Below are 27,877 nucleotides of genomic sequence, written 5' to 3' on the forward strand. Positions count from 1 at the left end.
TCCCACTGTACATCAGTATTTCCATTTCTTAGAGTTTCCACTAAGGGTTTCATCAGGCCACAATTACACTTCTCTGATGTATGTTAATTCGCTATGACGGAACTGTTGATAATTTTCTGGTTTTTGTATGAGAAAAAGAAGGAGAGAAATATTTATGCTTTTGTTTTCACGCACGCGTTAACAGTTCTACGTGGGATTTCAAGTAAGTGCGAACGGGCTTAAAAATCTTTTTCGGCTCCGTTCTGTTCGAAAACAGACACTAGGAAACCTGCAAGTCGTAGGCGAAATACGTATCTGTCGTGAATAAAATATACATAGAATAGAATTAAATTGGATAAGTTTTATTCTTTTTATTTAATTTTAGGTATTTTCCTAAGGCGAGGACTGATTTGACTCTCCGCTTTGATTCAAAATTTAGCGGTTTTTGAGTGCCTTGTCACATCTGTAATCTATATTCTATGTATCCAATCTCTAGGCATGCCAGTGATTATAGTTGCATGTTCGTATCGTGGTGATAAATTAGTTATTCAGGTACAGGTAACACAAAAACAGAGTAGGCCCAATAATTGGAAGCATGCCGAAAATACCAGCCAATGCCTTACATTATTAATTTATATGTGCTAATGTGTGTTGATTGCTTGCTGTACTATTTTGATCTCGTTCCGGAAAACCAGTACTATCTCCAATTATAATTGCCCCGGCAAATCTGCATTAAGTACGTTCCTCAAACAAATACGCTAGCTTTAAAGCCTGCTTCAAAACATAGATTGATTTCATGTTTTTCAATTGGTTTTTCGCCGGTGCCTTAGGGTAAAATAAAGGTAAAATGTTATTCGCGTGAAAACTGTCGATAACCGTTATAAAAATAATTGTCCGTTTTTTCCCACACTGGTGTTTCCATCATATCGCAACATTTACAATTAAACTTCTATTGATTCTTTGTCTACATTGGCATTTCCAATGGTTAAAATGTCTCTATGTTAATAGGAAACTCAACAAAACGTGGGACCAATATGTGTAAAATCGCAGTATAAATTACGTAGCTCGTAAAGGTCAATGAGTCGCAAATGGCTCTGTACGCTTGAACAACAGCATCAAACTAAACGCCTTGACGGGCGAATCATTCCAATTTTCATGGCTCGCGTGACGTTTGGTCATACCCTGTGGAACAGAGAAGTGTCGATTGGCAAGTTTTATCGTATATATTTCTCCTTAATGGAGCTACAATGGTAGACTTGAAGAATGTTGTTGGTCAATCAGTACTTAATAAATAGATGCTATACCCGGAAATAACATGCTTTTTGTTATACGCCATTTTATTGGTGAACATAAACTGTCATTCTAGAAAACGACTTATTCTACCTAGCGATAAAAAAAAATCCTTACACAAATACCCTGCTTACATACTTTGAAATTACATGTTTTTCTCAGGAAAGAACTGTCAGAGACTTTGTATAGATAGGGTTTCACCTCTAGTGTCACAGTAAGATAAAACCGTCTCTTTTAATGTCGTTTCTGAACGAATTTTGGATCAGTAGGTTTTGATACAGTCTTAAAATAGTTGTTTTTAGCTTTTGACAAATAAAATATTCAAAAATGTTGTCATCAAAAATTAGTTATTGGAACAAATCGAGCAATGTGAATAAACACAACAATTGGTTGGAACTGGGAAGTTTTTCAACCGTCTTCGTAACCATTCGCACGAAATTATAAGAGGAACGCTTGCAAAAATGTATTAAGTCTGTGTTGCCAATTACAACAAGAAATTATCAGAAACCGTGTTATAGATTTTATTAATTTTCGGTTTATAGGGCCTTGTAGCGCTATGTTGGAACAAGAAAGCTCACCATCGTGAGGAAGTCCCTTGTGGGATTCCAGTGAACTAGACAATACACCAAAAATCCACATATCGCCATACGTACCGTCCATCATAACGTTAATCAATCTGAACAGCTTGCGGGAAAACCGTTCTCATGCATAAATCTGCAGTACGTACGTTCCTCAAGAAAATACGCTAGCTTTAATAGCTACCTTTGCGGTCGATGATATCATACGCAACTATGGAGTCAATAAACAAAAGGTGCGTGGAAACTCTGTATTTTCGACCCTTTCAGAAAATCTACCACATAACAAATATTTGGTCCGTCGTTGGTCTTCCTGGTTGGTGAATGGCTGGATAATGTGTAACTGTAGGTATAAAATGGGCCCCACACTGGTTCCAAACTTCTGATCCTGCAACTCCTATGTCATCGTGGCACCAGTCGAAATGCGAGCAACTACAGCGGAGCTCGGGGTAACCAAACGCGGTGCAATCTAACATCAGGGTGCACAGCGAGTCATCCGAACGCTTAGTGCAACGCAACGAGGAATAGTCTTGTCAGTCTTAAGCGTCTGTTCCCATGTCAGAGGCGACTCTTTATGGCTTGACGATTTTCCAATCTAGTGAACGATTGTACATTCTACATGAGAAACGGATTACGACAGCGTGAGATCCGAAGCGGCCGGCTAAATTAAAAACGTGGTGTGTCGGCTCTAAAGTTAAGATGAAAAACCCCTCACGAGACTCGATAGCTTGGCCTTAGTACGGAAAACTAGCACGCGTGGTGTAGGGGCGCTATATACGAAATAATTGATTTGATGGGGAATGACAACAAGCGATGGAGAGGAAAAAATAACTTGAAAAAATTATTTCAGCATAGCCACTAGAGAGAACATCGCCAAATACCGACGAGCAAAGACTCAGTTAACAACGGTTCTGAGGAGTAAAAAGCGCAAGAAGCAGAACAGAGACCGTGAATTAGAATTAAAACAACCATTCCGAGCAAGTTTTACGGGAAGTTGAATCAAACTTGTAAGGGCTACACATCGTAAGTGGACATACGTAGGGACGAGGGAGGAAATTTTGTCACAAACAAGTGCAAGGTGGTGGAAGCAGCTCTTCGATGAACACCTCAATGACAATACAGAAGGAGGCGGAACGGAAGTTAACCCAGGAGTGCCCATAGAAGACAGCAATATCCTTGTACCTGATCTTTAAGAAATCAAACGAGAAATCGGGGTGCTGAGGACTAACAAAACCACTGTAGCTATGTAGCTGTTGACGGCAACGAAGCAGATGCGGTAGATCGTAGATGATTTCGTGTATTTGGGATCGCTTGTGACCCTGGACAACTACACTAGTAAGGAGATCCAGTGGCGCATTCAAGCGCCAAATCGGGGCTACTTTACCCTTTGAAAAAAGCTATGATCAGGAAGCATACACGGCCGCACAAAGGTGATAATGTACAAAAATCTCCTTAGACCGGTAGTTCTTTATGGACTGCAAGCTATGACGCTGCTCACGGAGGACATACGCGTCCTAGCCGCGTTCGTGTGGAAGATATTGCTGACGATATTTGGCAGAGTACAAACTGAAAGCGGAGAGTGGTGGAGGCGTATGAATCACGATCTACAGGTACTGCTTCGAGATTCGATTTCTATCGTTTATCTAACGAAAAGTGGTAGGACTGGGCACGTCAATACCGGACAATGATACTGACAAAGGAAATCAGAGGTCCTTTTGACCGCTCCTAACATTGGAACAGATGGTCGGAAGCACGAAGGATCCCCCTTCCCTGTCAGTATACGACCACTGGTGGTTTCCACCAAAGTTGATTACCCAGTCTACATAAGATTGTTCCAGTAACTCCTAACCGAAGCTCGTCGGCTGGAATCACGAGAAGAATGGGATAAAAGTTGCTGGATAAAGGACTGAGAGTCATAGTGGGTCTATTTTATTCCTTCAGGTGCGCGAGGCAACGATGAGTTAATAGTTTTGTCGTTTTTTGTGTCGGTTATAGTCACTTGGGTCATTGCGAATGGAGATTTTTCCTTTATTTCAAGACACCTAACCAATTAAATTGTTTCTGAGAAGAAAAAAAAGTTACAATATTATTTGAACGAAAAGCCTAATTACAAACCATGTAATTCAATTATGGTCAATTGACAAAATCTGTACGACAAATCTTTTTTAGCGTTAAAACATGATATTTAGAATTCTAACAGGTAGTCTTGATCGTGAGAAAGTTAAACAAGAATAGATGAGCTTACCAGAGATTTCGTTTTCTTAGACAACTTGTAGAAGATTACAAAGATAATCATGAAAAGGATATTGAAAATAAACAATATAGGGTATGTTGCTACATCGTCGTAATTGCCTATTCCCGTTCTATCCAACACAAATTATTAAAAATATTAGCATTATTATGACACACAATGCAAAACTTCCCTAATATTTTAGTTTGTTGTCTATCACATGCGATCAATCAGAGTGAGTTGAGATCTATTTAAATGCTTTTTATTATTAAAGAAGTCCTACCAGCTAAATTTCCTACGTTTTTTCGTGCGGCGAAGAAGACAATGTCGACTAATCGTTTTACGTTTTACTAATCGTTTACTTACCGTCATTCATAAATGAAAATAACTCACGCAAGGCATTGTCGTTATTCTGCAGCCACGAAAACTTGCCTGCAGAAATTTTGCAGTATAACATTTGTCATGCCGTCCTACACAAATACATGCGCGTTAGCTTCGTAAACATTGTTGTGATTTTTAGTTCGGATGATGAAAAATTTTGATGGACGGATTTTAAAACGGTACGACGAATTTAAGAAATAAAGTCAGTTGCGTAATTTCAATAATATGCTTTAATAGTCGCTTTTCAGTGATTCCAAAGTTCACGGATCGGAAGGTAAGTGTGTTTTAGTCAAATCAGCACAAGAACTTTTGGAGTAGTCATTAAATCCGTCCAACAAATGATGAAAATTAGAATGGCTTTACTTATTACGACGGGAATTAGAAAAAAACACCCTAATTCTACTTTGCCATTCCCCTTTGTTTAAGACGAGATTAATACCTTGCAAATAAGTTCAACCATCATGCGTTAATCAATAAATAAAGCAATCATACGTTCGTCAACAAATAAAAGATATACAAATATCGCTTAATTCGTCGAACTGGATCTCAGACCAATCTATCGTTTTCGACCAAATTGTATATCTTTGGTACCATATACCAAATTGAGATATATTAAGGAACAAAAGATTATTTTTCACAGGTTTTTTTGTAATCGTGAAATAAAATTTAATATAGTACGGTGATGATCACAACACTTTTTCGAAAACATGTTTTTCTAACAATATAAGCATGAAAATCCAACTCGTTTCCGTACCTGTTTGAATTCGTTCTGATAAATATCGCAACCGCCCCAAGCCAAAGAAACCACCCACATATAATCGCGGTACCTACCTCTAAGGTACCCCGGGGCAAGTGGGACCTAAAAAATGCATAGTTAGGGTTTATTTGACTGTGTAATCTGTACCTATAATTATTTCGAAATTCTTTCAGCACAGAAACTAACTCTTCAGTGGTATCACTTCGAAGGTTTAATTACGAAAAAGTTCTATAAATTTACATGAAATGAATCTGGAGGACAAAATCATGGCGATAGGTCCCACTTGCCTCATTTAGCGGCGCAGATGAGACATATATTCAAATTTGATTGAAAAGCATAAAATAACAGAAAATTGTGTATGTTAATATACAGCAACATTAAAGCATTGCAAGAAGCAATCAAAGACAATGTTTCTACAAATGGTTCATCCAAAAACGCCGTAACAAAATCAGATCACAACTGGCGACTTTATAGTTAATATAAAACACAGATCATGAGCAATTACGCTGTAATGCGTTATTATAATGAAATGCAGTTGAATATGTAGCTGTATCCAGTTCTTGCGAGACGTCATTTATGATTAACCATTGTTTAATAGCTTGAAAATACGATTATGATCTGTTTGTTCTACCAAGCCCAATACGGTAAAGCTGCACATAAGAGTTATAGTTACCTATAACAACCACAACACTTTATTGTTTCAGTTCCAGTTGCAGGTTTGCTTAATTATATCAACTTTGCCTTTCCAATTTCAATTAACATCATTGAGGTGTAACCAAAATGTGACCAAACTGTTTGTTCCCTCATAAACTGTACTAATGGACTTCTTTTTTGGGTCAGCCTGGTTTAGTCATTTTCGGTGTCGATCTGCATTCGACCCATTTATTGATTGTCGTTTGTCAATATGAACAACTAGTTTTCGGGTGTAACTTGTTATTACACAAATAATCTATAATTTTAATGCATACTTTTGAGTTGTATCTTTCATTTCTAGAAAGGTTCGGTTGGAGAAAATGAGACTGAAGAGAGTTATGAGCTCCGTTCCCACTTACCCCGTATTCCCACTTGCCCCAGGGTACCTTATATCAACAAAAATCTCACGATTGTATTACCCTACTGCGACGTGTTTGCTATTAGTCTTCACATTCCATTGAAAAGCCAACGTTTCCCATGCACAAGTCGCAACAACCGTATGCAAACCTGGTATCCGCCTCGTAAATATGTTTTAAGAAAGCGAAAGTAGCCTATCTCGTGGTTTATTGTCTTGTTTACAAAGAAATCACCTGTGTACCGTAATTTACCATTAACAGCATCACATAACTACATAAGCACACATAGGAAAACTACTCACATAGAATCCAATTACAGAGACACCGTTATAAAGAACTAAAGAAAGGTCATCAAAATGCAATTCTTGGTAGCCGCAATCACGCTCTATGACCAGGCCTGAGGCATCCAGTTGTACAGTAAAGAGTTTAACCGATTTTATTTGTTGGATAGGCCGACCGCTTGCATCATGCAACTGCTTTACTGCCCTATGCAACATAAGTGCTTTGTTCTATAGCAAGTTCCTGAAAGTATAAGATCCCATCCATCTTTTTCATTGAGAAAAACGTATTATTGTGTTAACGTGAATTTATGGATAACCAGACCATTTAAACATCTGATTACATCTCACTCAAGCGTAACGATTATGATCGATACTGAAACTTCCGTAAACAAACAAGCGGATATTCTCAGTATTTCATTCCAAGGAGTTCATTTAAAAGAGTGAGAAAATTAGCTTAAGTGCCACTTAATGAACACTCGGTTGATGGTCTCCTTTATCCATCTTACCAGGGCTAGTTTAATACTACCGGACCGTGTCGTTGGACTATGTTGTGCCGGCTAGCCAAGAGCATCTTACACTAATTGCGGCTCGTCGTGACTTTGATGACCATAAAGATAAGCAGTAATAATTTGAGTAATTTTTTGTCATTTCCCCATACAATCTTGAAATCGGTTGTTCCAGCTTTCCAGCTCACTCGTAGGACCTGCAGTGAGTGGGCATAGCATTAATGATACACATGTGGATGGATCATTCTAACATGTCGTCACGCAACTGATTTCCAGAGTTTACGATTTTCTTAATAGTGGCCTAGGTGATACACGTATAAGTACGTTTGTTGCTGGAAACAGTAAAAAAGTTGGAGCGGTGAACGTAATTAGCTGCTGTACGTACTTCATACCAATATTTTACTGACCAATAACTGTAAAGTTTTACGGCACAGTGCATATTTTGCAGAATAATCTTCACATAATCAAATACTCAAATGAATTTTATTATTTAACCTAACACTGTTGTTGATATAAGAGCAACTAATTTTCTGGTTGTGTGATGTTGAGTGAAAATAATATCGCGCACAAACGAACGAGGGTTTCATTATATAATAAAGTTGATAGAATTTAATAACATTTTAACTCTATTGAGGGGTCTCGGGACCGTCTTCTGTTTACAAGCGAATTTATCTCGCAAAAGTTTTTGTAAAAGTGATTGTAGTAATTGATAATGAAAATTAACTCGAAATATTTTGATTTGTACTTGAGCTGAAATTAATTTTCTGTGTGTGGTTGGTGTCTAGTAAAAGATTGACCAATAGGAATGATACAATTTTAGTGACTCATGGCGGCCTCTGGGCTATTTTTTCAAAACGAGGTTAATGGCAAACGGTAACCCTATGTTTCTTGAGAGAATAACTCTCAATTTGTTTATTTACGCTGTCACTTACCTCATTTTGAAAAAGTACCACTGTCGGGAACTGCAAACTTAGATGTAGCAACGTAATCCTATCCCGGAATTTGTCAGGCTTGATGTAGGTTTTATCATCTATCACAACGCAGAACTTCCTGTACTGCTTCGTTACAATTTATTGCATGAAAAGTTCGTAGAACCGAGGATTTCTTTGTTCCTAGAACCGTAGAACCGAGGATTTCGTTCCTGTTCCTTTTGTTCCTTAGCACTACATCTATGCCATCTGACACCGTTAGACTGTTGTTTTAGGCGATATGTAAAATTTGAAGTATACAGCATAAAACCAGCATCAATTCATCACCTCAAACATAAGGTTCGGAAGACTAAGCCACACATTAGCCACACTAATTTATATTCTGCAAAGAGTCACCGAAATGCACCAATCCGACCACCATTCAAATCTAGAATGGTTTAAATTTCCCTCAAATAAAACCATTGGTACGAAAATCGATCAAATTTTGTTTGTTCTGCGAGTCACTGGAATACTTCATCTAGTCAGATCAGTATAAAATTAGCTATAAAACAAACGGAGAAGTCTAAAGAATTCAACCCTCTAACAGGCAACAGCGTAAAAATCATAAGATCAAGCTAATAACTATTTCTTTCATAAAAGTTCGCTCAAAAGAAGCTCATTGATTTTTATGCAACAATTATTATCTGAACAAGCGCGTTTATCCTCAACGAATAATAAAGCAATATTTTGAGCAAAAACCAAACGATGAAAGCAAAAGCTTAGATTATTTAGAAATGAAGCACTTTAAAGTTCGGATACTTTTAACCATTCTTCTAATCGAAACACTTTCTAAGGATAAAACAAAGGTAATTATGTTATATTTCATGAAAAAACTGAAATATACCAGGCATAGATATTTCGAAAAAAATATTTTACTTTACTTTTGATATCGCTCATCATTCGACACACACCTTTTTCAGTCACGGTCTTGGCCAACCGGTTCAACGAATGCTTCATCTGACCAATGTGGCTAGTAACTGCTCGCTACTTGTTCAACTTCCGCTTCATTATCGCCCAATAGGTCTCTATTGGACTGGACAATTTGGCAGACTCAGCTCTTTTGCGATAAACTGGATTCCCCAGGGACAGATCCATTACTATAGGGACAGGCTGTAGGGACAGATATAGGGTTTTAACATATTTAAGTGTTGTTTTTTTTTTCTTTATTTTTTCGACATATTTAATTATATAAAAGTGCAGTGTAGATGAAGCAAAGTTAAGTCATTGAGTAACACTTACTAGGTTTGTAATTGATTTCCTTTTTCCAAGCCAAGGAACCTGCGCGTTGCAGCAAGTTAGAGTGCAGGTTAACTAGTTTCTCCCCCGACTGCGGATTACTGCGATTCGGACCTCCCCTTTTATCAGAAGCCACCACCAGGCTTGTTATTTCCTCACTCATTGTGCAAAAAGTGCAACTTTTTTTGTTCCACACAATGAGCAGAACTGCTTTCAGAAATGAGAAGTAAATCCACACAATGAGAAACAGACTAAACACAATGAGAAAAACTGACGTGCAGAAAAATTTCTTAATGCGCTCTTTAAATGAGCAACTTTCGGTTTTGCTCCCGGTCCTCTCGGTAGCTACAGCAGTAAACCTGGAAACAAAACAACCGGTGCGCGTACAGCAACTATAGACTCAGAGGCGTCAAGACAATCAAAAGTCGTTATATTTTGAATCTTAGCGGAGAATTGCCTTTGTTTATAATGGGACTTTCCTGTTGGTACGCGTCAAGATGCAAATGTATGGGAATTCAAATGTTGCCATATCTAAATAACATTTTTCGCACTGTTGCCGTTGTGACATGCCTAACCATATGATGCAGTTGCGTTCACGGGCAGCCAAACTCAACTGAATATACTAAATGTAAGAATCATGATTCAACTGCATTAATGGATTAATATTTTTCTGATGGCAATGACCGCTACTAACAATCGTCGTTTTTTCTCAACGCACTACCCATGTTAAAACTACCCGTAGTTGTCATACGTCAGCGCATCGCATCAACTTATTCAAAGTGTATTAACATTCTCACAGTGTGCGGTTGCTCATACAACTGCGTTCAGCAAGAAAGAGCACAGTTAAAACGAAACGGAGTAGAATAAATCGCGTTGAAGACTGAGCACAGTTTGAATTTTTCTCTTCTCTTTTTTTCTTCTGAGGAGGTGCCATCCCTGGCCACCACCCTTTTCTCTTTCAGCCACTTGTACATTTGTTTTCGATGAGGTTGAAAATCTTACGCGAGCGAGTGTGAGAAGTATAGCATCCAAGGCTTACTCCACTGACGCAATCCTACGAGAAACAACTGCTGTTATTGTGTGCATACATTCTGCTACTTACACACTCGCCAGTGTACAAACTCATAGAATCTTTCTGCACAGCCTGCCCACGAAGCCAAAGCTCATGAACCGTCAACAGGTCGTGAGTGGGAACAGCACACTAGGATGTATGGTTACAGATGCTGCTTTACTTATTTTCTTCTTCATCTTACACCCTCGCTTACACATGCGGGTAAGAGTGCGGATCTTTGCGAGCGATGATAGGTATCAACTGCTGGGTTGCAACGACGAACGTGAACGACGACCGTGACTGATGACTATGATGAACGAAATCGCGCGTGGCAGAAAATTGGACCACAGAAATGCGGGCTTCACAACATTTGGATATTTTCATAATACGAAAAATCTACGTATCTACTCCTCCCCCTGATCAACTCGGTCAGCACCGCTTTTGTCCACAGCTCCTTATAATGAAAAAGAAACAAAGCCTTAATTCCTTATACAATTGTGCTATCCCCGTAGTTGTGACCCTCTCATCTTTTTACACCCCCTTTCTCTTATTATCGCCCAACTACTTGTACAACTTTTATCAGTTCAAATGCAAGACAATCGCAGCCTATTTTACTTATTTGGACCTCCCCCTCTTTTGAGCAACCTCACTCCTTTTGTCAACCCCCTGTGCTGATTCATTTATGTCAAGAAACATGTATGCCAAAGCAAATATGTTGCGGCTTCGACTTTTTACCATATACTAAGATGCCCAGCAACTATTCGCAAGCAAGGTAGTGGAAGACCAGTCAAAATTATAGACGCAGAAGGACATCGGTGTTTTTCTCGTTTCTTCCACAACAAGCCCTCTGGTTTGGTTATCAATGAAGATGACCAGACGAATGTCTGAAGAAAATTTTGATCCCATTTCTACAAAAACATCAAGCAGATGGATAATACGTGTTTTGGTCGGATAGAGCATCATCGCATTACGCCAAAAAAACACAATCGTTCCTGAATACCCATCCGATCCCCTTTTTACCCAAAAACCACAACCCGAAAAATCTGTCGCAGTGCGCCCAATCAAAGATCTCTTCGGGACTTTGAGTTCCTTGGTGTACAAAAATAACTGGAGAGCCACGAATTGCAAACAGTTGATTGGTAGAATCAAGAGATGCATTCGCAAAGTTGACATGACGGCCGTACAACGCTCCTGTTTCGACGTCAAATGAAAGCTTCGCTCAACAGCTGAATACGGACCGTTTTCAAATGTACACTAATTTTTTTTTCAAAAATGGATAATGTATCTTTAATTTCGGTAAATCAGATCTTCTTCATGTATCATTATCTTTTATTGACAGCTTGTGAAAAAAAATCCAAAATTTTAATTGCCACCCGTTAGAACCACCGTTTCAAAAAATATTAATTCATATGCTTGACGGCATTTCATGGTCAAGACTAAAACAAAAATATCAAAAATTTACTGTATTTTGTAAAATAGCCGATCGAAAGCACTGACAGTTTCATAACTTATTGAAAACAGAATAAACACTAATTCTGTGAAGAAAAATTAGCAATATTTGATCTCAGATCTGACAAAATGATTATTTCCCTTAGGGTGCCGGGATTACCCCCCGTACACCGACCCTTTTTGTTTTGCACTATTTTTTATGATATATGAGGATTAAATGTTTGGCTGAAATTGTAAATTGCTTGGTTTACACTTTGCTAAAAGCTAACAGTCTGTAGAGTTTCCTTGTACTTTTTAATCACTCGCCCCGCAATTAACTTGTACTCTAACAACTGGCTGCGAGCGAAGACTGTTGAATAAAAATCAGAAGGTCCAAGTTCCGAAAGTGGAACATTAGCAACCACAGCATTGCTTTGCTTCTAATTCGATGTTCATTTTACTTAACTATTCGATCTACATATATATATTTCTAATCTTACTCTAATTTGGCGTCAATTCTTTAGATATTTCTACTATTCGATATCGTATTGTATTTTTCTACACGTTTTGTAATTTTTTGCTAAATGACAGTTGTAAAAAATAGCACAATCACCTCTTCATTTTCGAATCCAAAAAAATTAAAGGCTAGACGCTATTACTGAATTATATGCGAATATAAAAATACACTTCAACGTAGTTCGCGAAACATGTGAATATAAATAAAAAATAGATAAAAAAAATTCATGATTGGACTTTACATAATACAAATAAATGTTCATTCCGCAAAAGTTGTCGGCGTTATTGCGTGTTTGTGATATTAACTTTATTGCCTTTTATATTACTGCATTTATTCGCACTTTTAACAAAAGAAAGAATTCAGTGAATGGAATTGAGTGAACTGAAATTGAGCCCATTGCTCGGCTGCAAAAGAACTAAATTAGAAGCAATCAAATACTGTGTATTTCATAATTAAATTAATTATATAACCGAACGCTTTCTTATGAATAATTTAACTTTATTTCAATGAATTAATTATATAACATCAAACGCGAGGAAATGATTCTTTGTGTTCTGAATAGATAAATAAACGATAACTTTTAGCAAAAAAAAAGTTGCACAATAATGATTCTCGTAATTGTTTTGGTTTACTCTAATTTACGACGTTGTGGTACTTCCAAATGGCATTTACTCTAACAAACATATAAGCGTTACAGTATATATTTTAGTGGGCAACCCTCTTGCTTTCCATCCCTTTTTTGTTTTGTTTTGATCGTGGTGGTTCTTTCAAGCAATTATTTAGAACCTGCATTGGCAGAAGGATCAGATCGGAAGGCTATAAAATGGCAGGAACGATATTTGCAAATACTAGTGATATGCAATGCTGTTATGTTGCGATGGATATGTCAGCATCGAAAACCATGCCATCCTTATTGAGCTTTCCATGAAATGTCGGCATGCTGTCGATTTAGACATATCTTTCAAGTGGAATTCAGTCGAGTTTGACATTGCATGTCATGTAGGTCTATCTATCTCCCATTCCCGCTTACGGAAAACTCGATTATAATATTATTTGATCATGGAGGTAAGGGATTGTCGTCGTAGTTGGGCCACGTTTTGGAACTCACCCATAACTTTCGTTTCAAAAGGAATTTTAAAAATCTAAATACATCGTTGCAAAGGTCTAAGAATAAGGTATATTTCTGGAATGTTTTGAACTGATTGCTTGAAAAATAAAAAAGTTATAGGCATTTACGTGAAGACAAAAAATGTTGTTATAGTCGGGCCATGTTGTACAGGTTGGGCCACCCCAGAAAATCTAAGACATACGTATTGAAATTCTATACAGAGACATGAAAAGAATGAATTCCGTGAACAACGGCTCATATAGGTACAAATATCCTATTTTTAATTGCATTTTTGCGAAATTTTGGCGATCTTATAAAATCAATATTCCTACAATCGCCTTTTCCGAAGTGTACAACTACAATGAAAAAATAAACAACAAAAATCTAGGTTTTTATCGTATTAATTTTGCTTCATTTCATCACATTTAACGTGACTGACATTCTCTAGCGATTATTGCGCTTCTGCGCTTGAAATTATGGTGGCCCAACCATGACTTTTCAAGTGGCCCGACCTTTACAAATAGCGCTTTTCTAGTACCTATTTCACCTTAGCCTTCCCAAACACCTTATTGGAGGGGGCTTTTCTATAGTCTTCGTGTGCAGCATAACACACTTCATACATTTTCAAAATTTATCTCGATAGTTGCATTTCATGAATCATTTCTTGAAGAAAAGTTCATTGCGCCTGGAAAACTTTTTTTTTTGTAAAATTTAGTCACTGAATTCAGTACTCACAATTGAAACTCACAATATTGTGAAAAGTTAGCTATCACAGTAAAAAGTTTTACAATGGTTGTATCATAGATATCATGAGTTACTAAAACTGTAAAATCGGGATGGCCAGACCATAACAGTGACCCGACGATAACGACAATTCCCTACTATTTATTATTTCACCAAGCTAATTGGGCGTACAAGTGTTTATACATGTATCGATAAAAATCGGAGCAACTTCAAATGCAGCTTACTCCACTAGTTTTTGTATGAAGCAGTATGCACCCAATCTCTTGAATCTATCTTTCGAGCGATATTTATCTTATATATATTATGGTAATGAGTATAAAATTTCACGAGGTGTTTACTCTTTATTTTCATTTTGTCTGAGGAGATTAACCTTCCCATTGCACCTTCAATTCTACTCGAATCCCAATGTCTAGCTCTGCTGCAAACAATTCAGTTTCTCAGCCTCCAGCAATTCGTCAATCAAAACAAACTTAACCTAGAAAACATTGTTATCTTCGAATCTTTGAAACGCTCTTCCGCTTTGCGCACACGAGTTTTTCTTTTCTCTCGCTAAGTACTTCAGGTTGGCGCTTATGTCCGCAGTACGTACCTACATGTGCCTAGTCCACTCTGCATCATACATGAGGCTTGCCGTGCGGATGGGAGCATTGCCAGATCGTGCTTATGCAATTTGTTTCCAGAGCCATTTTAGTTTGTCACGTCTGTATAGCAATTTGCACAGCGTCGAGGGGATACGGAGTCGGAATTATGGCTGGACAATTTATGCTTCAATTGGCCATTCGTTAAATTTTATTGTCATTTGCCAACAGGTTCGGCAACTGATAGATAGATAGAGGCTAGATAGTAAACGCAATCAGCCAACGAGTCTATTTATGTGCAAATTCCGATCATTTGTTAAAAGTAATCAAGATGTAATATGAATTTGAATTAATGAAAACATAGGTACATCAAAAAAGTTACAGTGTACATGAAAGATAGACACTCAACCGGGAGCATTTTTACGAGCTGGGCATTGCATAATGTTTAAATATAAACACTAATTTTATATATATGAAGAATTAAATTGACAGCATTTAATATTTATTATCACGGATTTAGTATGTGGTTTACCGTGTAAATCATAGCAGCTGCATATAGGTACAGTTAATGTGAATCTTCGCTTAAATCATTAGGTCCTAGCTTATGAAATTTCATACCCCGTTATCAAAACCTGTTTACTGCTTAATTTCAATAGTTAGCATTATTAATATATCACTACAAGTAAGATAAACGATCAATCTGAGGTGTGTGTGAGATAATCTCTCTGTTTTTGTCATTTAATTTGCATAATTATTAATAAATAATTTGTATAAATAACGGAAAAAAAGTTTAGAAAATGGCGAAAAATTTCTTTCTAAAATGCATGAAAATACTTGCATTTTGTGACGAAGCTTTTAAAAAAATATGCAAACAACTTTGTAATGTTTGAAATATCGAATCTAAGATATGTTGACCTTGAAACCATTCCAGATGGCGATTTTGAGTTTCCCGACACATTCGGATCATAATATGATGGATTAGGCAGTTCTACTTCATTTGGGGCAAATTTAGGTAGGGTATGTTACTGCTTCCTCGTAATTGCCTATTCCCGTCCTATTCAGCGCTCAGAATAGCACGAAAGTCGAGTTTTAAATTGTCCAATGAAATTTCACAACCGAACAACGTAAACCACGGCTATCAATTGAGCGGGTCAATTTCATTTCTTGTCATGTACCGAGTGCCATATATCCTTGAAGTCCCGTTTAAAACTAGTTAATTACCAGCAAATAAAACATAAACATAAACACGAGACGTTTCGCGCAATAGTTTTCATTAACCTATCAGAATTTAAAACAAGAGAGGATTTTTACCTATCTACGATAGTTGTACAGCAGTTCCAAGCAGTTGTAAAAATCGACATATCGATCTGCTAAACGGTGATTTTACATAAGTACATATATGTCACCACCTGCTTTTGATTCATTTTGCACGAAGAAATAAAATTCATCATTCTCATCATATTTTCAATTCTATCTATCTATCTTTATATATAAAAGTGAGCGTGAGCATGTTTGTGTGTTTGTATGTTTGTATGTTCCACCAGAACGCCTTGACGGATCCCCACCAAACTTGGCACACATATTCTTTGATATAAGGGAGTCAGCACTGGCGGGGGGGTCTTCTCTTGACAAGAAGAGGGAGGGGGATTCATAAGCGAGGGGGAGACCATAACTCCAAAATGCCTGGACGGTTCTTCATCAAACGTGGCACACATGTTCCTTGACAAAATAGAAACACTGAGGGGTTAACAAAAAGGAGGGGGAGGGTCCCTAATAGGGGGAAGCAATAACTCCGAAACACTTTGACCGTTCTTTGTCAAACTTGGCACACATGATCCTTGACATCACGGAATCAGTACCAGGGGTTGACAAAGAGGGGGGGGGCTAATAAGGCGGGAGACCATAACTCCGGAACGCCTTGACCGGTCTTTATCAAACTTGGCATACATGTTCCTTGACATGAAGGAACCATAACAGAAGGAGTTGACAAAGGGGGGGGGTCATAACAAGGTGAAGATCCGAAATGTTTGCACGGTTCTCCCATAAGTGACGGTAGGACAAAAGAGGGAGTTGATGACCGAAGGTTGCTGACAGAAAGGTTCAAATGGGTAAAGGGGTGCGTTTCTCTTGCATTTAGAACGATAGCAGTTGTACAAGTTGTTTTATTTCTGAAAGAGGGCATAGGGTAGCCATTAAAAACGGTGAGGTTCAAACACGTAAAAAAGGCTTTGTTTCGATTTATAATGATTAGCGAGAAGAAGACAGATTTACAAGTGGTTAGGGGTCAACGTGAGAGGAACTGACAAAGGGAGTATTCAAATATTCAAATGAAAAAAACCTGAATTAATCCACCTAGCGGTATGACCTGGCCTTTCTACTGCAACAATCGTTATTTTTTTAATTTCTCAGGAACAACTATAATTAAGATCACTATATTTTCAAATATCTGTTAAGCAATTACATATAATCTATAAAGTTTTTTTTCCTTCCGATGTTGGGCAACTAAAGGCGGTGGGAGGTGTGAAAAATAAGTTTTTTAAAACATGCAAAAAAATTAAGCATTTTTTACTTGAAGTTTAAGCGTGAAAACCAATTCTATTTTCGTTTTCATATATACGTTTATTTTCATGCGAAAACCTGCAAAAAAAAACAAAATCGAAATAATTTGTTTTGTTGATTTTCCGAAATTCTATTGATTGCTTGAGTTTCCTTTTTATATAACGGGAAACTTCACAAGAACCTGTTGCGAGCAATATGTAATTATATAGTTTTTCGTAGGGTGCGTAAATATTTATAAACCTCATTTATTAGTTTATTGATACAATACAATATTTCTGTTCTGTCTCGAGGACGGCTAAGACCATGGTTGGTCCATCTCGCCATTTTTGCAGACTTGATTAATATATGTAGAAAATTAGAAATTAAGGAAATGAGATGAAATCAAAGAAATAGTGCAAAAGCAGCGGCGCTATAAACATGCTTAAAGATGGTAAAAATGACCGTTTATCCAACGCTAGTGACATGAGCGATCCTTGGAGCGATCCCATACGCGCAAAATTTGTGTGTAATTTGTTTAAATTTACATGGAGAAATAACTCATCAGCATTTTCAATGCTACTGTTTTTTGGACACTGCTTTTGGACATTGCCATTTTATGTTGCCCTAAATATCCAAAATAGACTGCGCGTAAAGTCTGTCCAAAATGTTTCATCACTTTTCCTGTATTTCAATGCAAATTACGAAATTGCAAATTGTACACACTTACTTCATACATACATACATATACACACATATACACATACATGCACTCATACATACATACATACATACATACACACATACATACACGCATACATTACACATACATTGAATACAATCAACCCTTGATAGATATATTTTGGTTTTACACGTTTTAAACGGTTTAATGTGAGGTGCTTAAATGTTTGAGTTTGAAGATCTTTTGAATGAAGCGTCCGATTTTCAATAACTTTGGCTCGTTTAACTGATCTGAACGATAATTTTCAAATAATAATAGACTGCAGCATATTTCTCATTGAATTAATGCTTATATGTTACAAAAATATGTTTTATATACTTTTTTTTACATTTCTTTATGTAACTTTCGAACCAAAAGCTCAATCATCATGAAATTTGGAGGTTGTAGCTATAAAAGAGTCTTCTTCTATTTGCAATCAATTTTGTTCAAATCGGTTAAGGGACCCCTGAGAAAATGAGGTCTCGTATTTTTCGTATTTTTATATATAACTTTTTAACCAAAAGTGCGATCAATATGAAATTAAATTGCGACCTATGGGACAACTAGTCCTTTCATTTTACACTAAGATCATTGAAATCGGTCTAGCCATCTCTGAGAAAAGTGAGTGAGATTAAAAGCGTTACACACATACACACACACACAGAAAATGCTCAGTTTTCGAAACTGAGTCGAATGGTATATGACATTCGGCCCACTAGGCCTTCTTTCCATTTTCGGTTTTCCGAGTGATACCTATACCTTTATACTATATTTTCATATAGTAGAAAGGCAAAAATGGTTTTATTTCTTGTATTATGAGAGTTTTCGTTACAAAAACAGATGTACAAGTGACTGAGTGACAAAAAGGCCCCGAGTGAGATCGGGCAATCAGCTAGTACTGAACATAATTGACTAAATGAACGAATTATATTAATAATTTATACACGCGTATGCGGTAGCATTAGTTAATTTAAATAAACTCACTAAATAGGACACGATAAGGCAACCTTCAATCAAAAGTCATCGAGAAACGCATAATTATTCTAAACTATTCTTTTTTAGTTGTAAATGTATCTGTTATTGGTAGTTTATTTACGTGAAAACCAGTGTTGGGCACCGCTAATTCGCTAATTCGCTAACCGATAGAATTTGCTCGATAATCGTGGAAATTTCGCTAATCACTAATCGCAAACTGCAAATTAACAGTTACTGTTTATTTTTGAACATATCGCAATAACTTGCATTGCAATCTATCGCTGTACAAATTATTTGTAATTTACATTTATTACATGGCTTTTCTTAATTTACCTAAGATCAAAACCTATTATAATGGATTTTTATCCATGCTTTACAGTTTATTAATTTTAAAATAAACAGCGGCATTTTATTTGGAATCATGGCCCAGTAACAATTCGGCTAGTCTGAGTATAAATTATAAAGTATAACTAGCGTTTCTCGATTGGTCGGTTAGCGAATTAACGAATTAGCGGTGCCCAACACTGGTGAAAACCTTTTAATTCAAACTGCTATAAATTTTGAAAGATTACCAAAATTCGTGTACTTGGCTACTTAATAGAGCATTACCGGGTAAGGCCACGTAGAGGCGCTAGGTAGGGGCTTGGGATGGCTGGAGCTTTGTTGGACGCTTCCTCATTTGCCTTCCCCATTTCATACCCGGAAAACTAAGTATGCAAAGTTACTTATTTTCTTGAACTCTTTACAAAAACGAAGTTTCATTGAATTCCGAGAGAGTCATGCCAACCTCTGGTCGAGTTGCCGTAAAATCCGTCATGCCTATTGTTGATACCTTGCATAATCCAAAAGTTGAATTATATTCCGAAGATGTGTCCAATACTAACTCAAATGACAAATGAGATGGTATAACAAAGGTTCCTTTCACCAACAGGTAAATTAAATCGTGTTTTTTTATTTTACTCAAATTAACTCAAATTAATTAACATGAAAATTTTATATCACCACAATACAAACTTGGCCTATTACGTTAAATGAAGATGGGAATACAACAAGTAAGTATAATTTTATTATTCAAATAAAACCTACAAATATATTACGTGACCATCACTGGCATACGTTGTCACAAGCTACTTTCTAATTATATTGCATCCTGCGTGACTTGTTCTCTGGAGAAAAATTATCGCATTACCAGCTACCTCCAGACAGCAAATTCCAATTATGCAACGCTTGTACGTAACTACGATAGAGAGAAACGGGATTTCCTCTAGTTCATTCGAATTACTGTATGTGCAGGTTCTACTTTTACTTATCATCCTAACTAGCTTTCCGTTCGCACCACTGACCTACTGTCGGCTTTTGCTAACTAGTTTGTAAAGAGAACACACTACAAGCCATACGAAATAAATTTGCCGGTTCCACCAGGTTATTATTCTGTATGGTGGTCCAAATAACACTCTTCTGGAAATCTGCACAGGTAAAAAATATATATTTTAAGTTGGAAAGCGTTGACAATATATAATAATGAAATTCCATATTTCGATTTAAATTTCATATCACATCATTAGTAAAGTGAAAGGTCAACGCCTATTTTCGAAAAGAAATTCCCATTCAATATCAGCTATTCAAACAAATCTAAACTTGATTATACAGACCCGGTATCGATACGAACGGTAATGATTGCCTTCATAATCAATACATCTGACTAAATATGCTCCACCCAGCGACATTTAATTACATCCCAAGGAGAAGACGTCTGGTCCTGGTGAAGAGACGGTCTATTAATGCGACCTCACAGAAAGCGCGCATTCGCTTGGTAGGTAGTGACTTATTCTCCGATTCACATGGAAAGGAAAATAGAGCGTAATCAATGTGGTTCCGTTGATGCATAACATGTGATTTGAAGAAATAAAACATATGTTCTGCGGTTACGTGGGTCATTGGTTTCTTCGTCAGCATCAGGAAGCGTCCTCTGCATATATATTTACGCTCACTGCCTCGGCACATAGTTACTTGCAGTAGAAATTAAGCGATGGAGTCTGATATAATTTCATTAAACTAAGGTGCTATGAACCTACCTAGTGATGACCGTCGAGATATTAAATGGTGCATAGTTTGAAAAAAAAAAATAGCGCAGGTAATTTCGTCTTGACTCAAGCGATAAGCGATAATTTTGCAAGTGAGGGTCCTAGAGATTTGCAACCTTCTGCAAAAACATATGTTTTGAGTCCTACAATAATCGCCTAGAACCATTATTGTTGTAAAATGCAACAAACAAAAGCTAATTAAGTAAAACTTATTTTTAAAGAATTTCCAACGAAAATGCTCCATAGCTTTGCACTCGATAAACATAGAAATACCATTTCTTTATCAAAGTTGTTTGCCTTTATATTTTCTTGCAACTTCGCCGAAGAAACCATGTGTCTATCAAGTAACACAAAAAAGTGGACCTGTTTCGAGCCAAGAACAAGAAAAACATAAAACGTATGCTTGCCGTACTCTTATTGTAGTGGTTGGGCACAAGCGGCACCTATAAAAGTTTGTAATACTCGACTTAAGCTTTACTACCTCATTACCTCATTTTACCCCATAGGCTTGTGAAGCTATGGAAATTTAAAGCTTATATATGCGATAACTTAGCAAGTAAAAGTCCAAGAGATTTCCGGACTCCAGAAAACACGTGTGTTTTGAGCATTTCGATAATTGCCTAGAACAATGTATTCTTGTAAAATGCAACTAACAAAAGCTAAGTATGAAAATCCAATTTTTAAGGAAGTTTCAAGGAATATGCTCTATAGTTCAGCACTCGATAAAGATAGAAATTAGAGCATAAATAAAAAGGCTTTTTTTGTAGAAAAATGTCTTGAAAAAGAATGCAAAAAGTTGCTGCTTTTATGCCTGGCTAACGGGTTTTATATAATCGTGTATTAGTAAACTTTTATCGAAATGTAATCTACATACCTTTGTCTTGAATTTTTACTTGGCAGTTACTAAAAAATATCAAAAACACAGCAGGAACTCAAGCTTGTTGGTCGAACCACTTGCAAAAAAATCACGTTGCGAATTACAGTAAGGTTTTGATAGCTGTACAATTTTGTCAATAATCGAGATGTTTTCAAAATGATCGACATATGATGCTATAAGTATCTAACAATACAATAATGATAAATAGCACGTGGTTCATTGACATTTTGATTTTTGAATTTTTGCCAGGTTTTTGGCTGATAGCTATATTTCGCCAGTGAAATATGGATCCTCTACCCTATACTCCTACGCGGCACCGCACAGTGTGACGGCTTCAAAAAAAGGCGGACATCAGCATTGCGCATTTGCGTCTCCACAAAAGTTTCTTAATTTTTGAAGTACTTTTTTGTTATACCAAAAAAATTGCATTAAGGGGGTGGGTCAATAAATAATCAATTTAATTTTTTTATCTAAAACCAAAAATAAACAAAACCCGAGAAAAGTTGTACAAAATGTTATTTGAGGAGTTTTTGTCGAAGAAAAAGTTCTTCTATCTCTTAAGAAGTTATAGTGCTACAAACTAATGTATCCCCTTAATACTAGTTTTTCTAATTTTTTCTGGTTGTTTCGATTTCTACGCAGTTTTGATGCTCCACGAAGTTTAACATACTATGAAAATACACCTTTTTGCTGAGAGAGGTGTAGCTCTACCTTTCTTGGTTTTCGAGCTATTCCAGCTTTTGTTTAATTTTCAATCAGTTTTTAAGGGGCTTTATTTTAAAAGTTCACAGATATGCGCAGCCAATCTCAGCCACTTACCGTACTGCAATGTAGTGTGTTTCATTTCATATGTATGTCACAGTGGATCACGGTGGAACATTTAAGAAAAATGCAAATGAAATTTTGCATGATTTCTTTGTTCTGAATCAAAATATGCAAGGAAAATTTTGCCAAAAATAATCAACAATCACGCACCGGTAGCAGCAGTAGTGCTGGTCGTCGGCCACCCGTTGGGTGGTCGGGTGCTGGTAACGCAATCGTCGAGTCACACGTGTTCATTGAAAGAGACGAACGTTTCAGAGAGGAAGGCCCGAGGAGGTTTGATAGAGTCTGGCCCCTGCTCTTCGATGCCAGAACCGATGAATCTTTCCTTTGTCCACGAGCGCCGTGAATAGAGTGACCGTCAGGATCCAGAAAAGCTCGATTCACATCTTAGTCAATGTTCCAGCCAAGGTACGTCACACTCTCTGCCTCGCTACGTCTGCATGTTTTCCTGTCATGTTGACCCCAGCAGTTCCAGTCGGCCGCACCTTTCAAATCGTGCAGGAATAAGTATTGAAATGATTTGCTTTGTCTAACTGTTTCCTTTACTGAGCCCTATGTCTGTCATGCATGTGTATTTGGTGTTTTGTCCGCTTGATAGTCCGAGGCAAGTTGCTGGGAAGTGAGTCTCCTTCAGTACACTTTTGAGTAGCCGACCTTGTAACCAAGATTCCTACCGAGCTAGTCATCAGTTACAACCTTGGCAGAGATCGGGTAACCAAGCTCGATGGAAGCCAATGACACATTCCAGCGTGTCTCGTTACGACGAGGACCCGACTTTCATTGACATTTTCCTCCCGCTAGCAAAAAATATGTTTGTGATTAAGTTATTAAACAAGGTTTAAATTATGTCTGTTCAATGTACTTTCTAACGTAGTATTTACTTTTTGATTTAGATTGTTATTTAGGTAGGTATAACAAGTTACATTTCGTAACGGGACACCATCGCAGAAATACCGGTTTTTCCACCATGTTTTAATATGTGTACACTTCAATGTGCTAATTATTAAACATTCTGTATGTTGATTGTGTTGAGAACTACGTATTCTTTGTAGTTCAATAATCACTGGTTCATATCCAGTAAATATGAGTTGAAATATGCAGTTTTAAATACCAATTTCTTGGTGTACAAGTGCGTGGAATGTGTCCAATGTATACTGACAGGGAATGAGACCTCTTTCGAACTTAGAGCTTCAGACTGAACAATCGGTAGACCCATGCGATCAAAATGGACTATGGATTAGAAACTCGGAGCCTAGAACTACCGATCTCTCAACTTCCAATGGAGCACACGAGTGCTCTCCGAGGTATTTAAGAACCGCAAGCTTGACGTTTTAGTAATGCAGGAGGTGTGCTGCAAGAGCTCAAAACGATTCGTATGTTCAGAGATGGACATACAAGTGCTATGGTAAGGGTAACACACACAGTATTTTGACGAACGGGTGACCGAAAGATGGAAGCAGCAATTCGATGAACAACTAAATGGTATTCAGGCGAAGAATCACGGTGCCGAGAAAAGTGATTTCGACGGTGCAACAAATAGGGAAGAGATGTCAGCTCCACCGATAGGTGAAACAAATCAAGACATCATGCTGCTAAAGAACAGTAAATCGGCTGGAAAAAATAGAATCGGAGCGTTTTGATAGGCGAAGGATGAAGGATGGTTAACAATGGATCAAATATTTACAATGCGGCAGAGCCCAAATATGCTGTGAATACAGAATTTCCAGACACCATTTGTTCGTTGACTTTAAAGCCGCACATGATATCATCGACCTTAAAGAACTATTGAAAATCATGGATGCGAACGGTTTCCCCAGAATACTGATCAAACTGATTCAATATACAATGGACAGATATGACATAGTGCCGCATTTCAGGTGGATTGTCGAATTCATTCGAAACGCACAAAGGAATTCATCAAGGTGGTCTCTCTCGCCTGCTGTTAAACCGACACCGGTTGGGCAGTAGTGTAACGATCGACGGCGATGAGTTTGTAGGAAATTTGTCTATCTTTACTCACTAGTAAAGGTGGAGCCATGAGATTCGGAGGCGTATAATGAGCGGAATTCATGCTTACTTTGGAATTTAAAAATAATGGCTGTCGAACAGACTAAGCCCCTGTACACAGTGTACCCTGAATACAATACCAGCCGGCGAGTGCTTGGAGTTTTCAAAAAACGAGTGCGAACAACTATCTTTGACGGCGTACAGGAGAACGGAGTTTGAAGGCGGAGCGGAGGAAGCATGAACTCGCATAGTTCTATGGCGATCCTGGTATTCAAAAGGTGGCTTAAGCTGAATGGATACGATACGTAGGGCATGTTACAAGAATGTCGGACAATTACCCTGCAAAGAAAGTATTTAAGTATTTAAGTATTTTTGTAAAGCCATAATGATCGATCCAATTTGTGGATTTCACATACACAACAAAAATACGTCAGTATACACCAGTACACTCACATTCTTCACTATTGAGCTCAATATTTTGACAGATTAGATTGCATCATCCATTTTGGAGCAAACAGCATTATAGGTCTGCTAATTAATTTAAACTAATTTTTACTTTTTCTCTGGAAATTTCAGATACTTTGAATAAACACTTTAATATAAGACGAATATATTATACCGTGTATAAACTGCTAGTTTTAAGGAGGGGGGAGGGGGGTGGGATAGGCTAGATGTGTTGCGGCCGTGGGTTCTCGAACGAAGTAATGGTTACTTTTGTTAAATGATCAAATAGGTATGCCCCCTAAGGATACACCCCTTCACACATCTCCCTCTTGTTAACCCTAGAAACGCTAATGGCTATATAAAGGCTGTCCATTGACTTCGAATTCAATTTTAGTTATTTCAGACCTCTCCGGGTTATTTTCGTTCATACTTTTTGTATGATGCGTCGTTTTTGGACGATCCCCTGCCCCTAATAGTCCGCTTAGTTGATGGACGGCCCCATATGAACTACTTTATACTGATATTTATGTGTACTGTATATAAACATGTTAATGTTCACTGCTTAGGTTTTTAGCCTAACTTTATGTTTTTGGCACAATGTCACCCCCTAGAAGGGGTGAGATTGTGCTAAAGTTCATGCACTTCCAGTAAAACAAGATTTCATTGTAACTAAACCATCTCTACGGTAGTTGTTAATTGAACAATTTAGTATATATTGACAGGTTTGAAATCAACTTAGTTCCCAAATTGTGTGTATACTGAGCCAAAGAACAAAAATATATGCTTTTTTGGCACAATCTCGCCCCGGATGACGGTATTTATTTCAGATGTTTTGCATCAATAGAAAATAGAACATATCGTTATAGTTAATAATATGACGATGAATTCAAAGAATATATTTTTTTCGTAATTGAACTAAAATGTGTATGCATTAGATCTAATAAGTAGTACAAATCAAAATATACTTCTGCATATGTATTTGATAAAGAACTTCTGGCAGAAGTTTTCAAAATTCATATGAATTATTTTTTCGTTAATTCCTGATTTGTATTTTTTTGAAATTGTTACTCTACCTATATCGCTCAAAAAGGAATTGAAAGTAGGGTAAAGAACCGGTTTTAAGCAGTCTAAGCGGGTCACTGATTGTTTTACCTTATTTCAAGCGATGGGTTGACTAAGTGGGGGATATCAGCATACAAATCTTCTTGCTATCTTTAGTTCTTCAAGCTGTTACCATTGGAAGACACTATTGTTGTGCTAAACTTTTGATTTTCCGCTTTAAAAAATGGAGCGGTTAAACTAATTTTGATCAGACCGAACATATTTTCACCCTCAAGGTGCTTTTTTAAGCAATCCTGAAATCTGAATTTTTTTACATCCCCGTAAAAAATCCCTCAAACTTCGTCGTCTCTTTTATTCTCTAGTGTTTTTATGGGAAACTGCGAGTTTGACGTCTCACTCGCTGTTCATAAGGATGGTGGGAGAACAAAAGAGGTAAACATAGCAGTACGCACGGCCCGACTCAGAACAGTGTTGTCAAAGCAAATAACATTGAAACACATCGTTGCTTCATTAAATCACTGAGAAAATCTTCGAAAATTATTAAAAAAAGCTGTCTTTTCTGTTGTTTTTAATAAAGAAAAATTAATTATGAACATACATTTCTCTTGAAAGTATTGAACCACGTTTTCACCATTGGAGGTTTCAGTTAATCTCAAACCTATAATTCTTATTTCCAGAACCGAAACAATGTCTTGGCAACACGATAGTTTATCAGTTTTGCTGCAGCTGCTGCTACTGGTGAACAGGTTCCGTCAATTCAGAATTTGTTTTCAGTTTTTTATAAAATAATAAAACTTTCGGCTAATGACAAAGCCTTAGATAGACTTTTAGGGTGGTTGTAATCAGTGCTGAAAAATGTGATGGATTCGTTAGTAGCGAGGTGGCGATTGCCTTCAGCAGCTGAAAAATGTAGGTTTTTGGACAACAATTTTTAATTCATCAAATTTCTTGTCGGAAACCCAGTAAATTGTGTTTGTGTGAATCAAATGTATGGTTAAGTGATTTGTGAAGATGATCCTATCAAAAGATTTTGAAAATATGAATAAAAAAGTGCATTTTCGGCTCATTTATTTTCAACTGATTAAAATAGGTGACACTGCTTAACTCGTTCTTTACCCTAATACCAAGTTCAGAATAATATATTCGTTTAAATCTATTGTTTACTGTACTAGATCACCGGCAATACGAAACCTGTCGTGGTGACTATAAAGATTCGCTATATTTCATCGGAGACGAAAAACGTTTGAGATGAAAGCGGTAAAACCAACGTCGGTCGGCAGCAAGAAATGCATTACCATTTGCATTGATCGCTCGCTGTTGCTGCTGAAATCGAACCAATCACTCTACGCCCCGTTTGCTAACCTGAACACTGACTGTCTGGATGGGCGATTCGAGTTGATAGGCAGGAAATGGACTGCGAAAAAAAACAACGCACCAATCTAGTGCACTCTTCTCCATAAAATGAGATTTAATTTCAATTTTCACCTACAGTGCGGTAAATTTAATTTGTGTACGCTGATCAGTCATGCGAAAAATGCTAGACAAATTGATTCCGACTGTTTCTCCAACTGACATAATTCGCTCGAGATTTATCAATCGAAACCGAAAACATTTGTTCGTTTTGTGAGATAATTTTTGTAATTTGAATAATTTTTTAATTTTGTTATTA

At 37.2% G+C, this 27,877-nt stretch overlaps 1 protein-coding gene across 10 annotated transcripts in view; it reads left to right on the forward strand.

The window, feature by feature from the left end:
* LOC128734986 (uncharacterized) overlaps positions 1-27,877 on the forward strand; it is a 109,103-nt gene that overhangs the window by 72,024 nt on the left and 9,202 nt on the right. The window lies entirely within an intron of this gene.

The sequence above is a fragment of the Sabethes cyaneus genome, chromosome 2, assembly GCF_943734655.1.
Source record: "Sabethes cyaneus chromosome 2, idSabCyanKW18_F2, whole genome shotgun sequence".
Taxonomy (NCBI): domain Eukaryota; kingdom Metazoa; phylum Arthropoda; class Insecta; order Diptera; family Culicidae; genus Sabethes; species Sabethes cyaneus.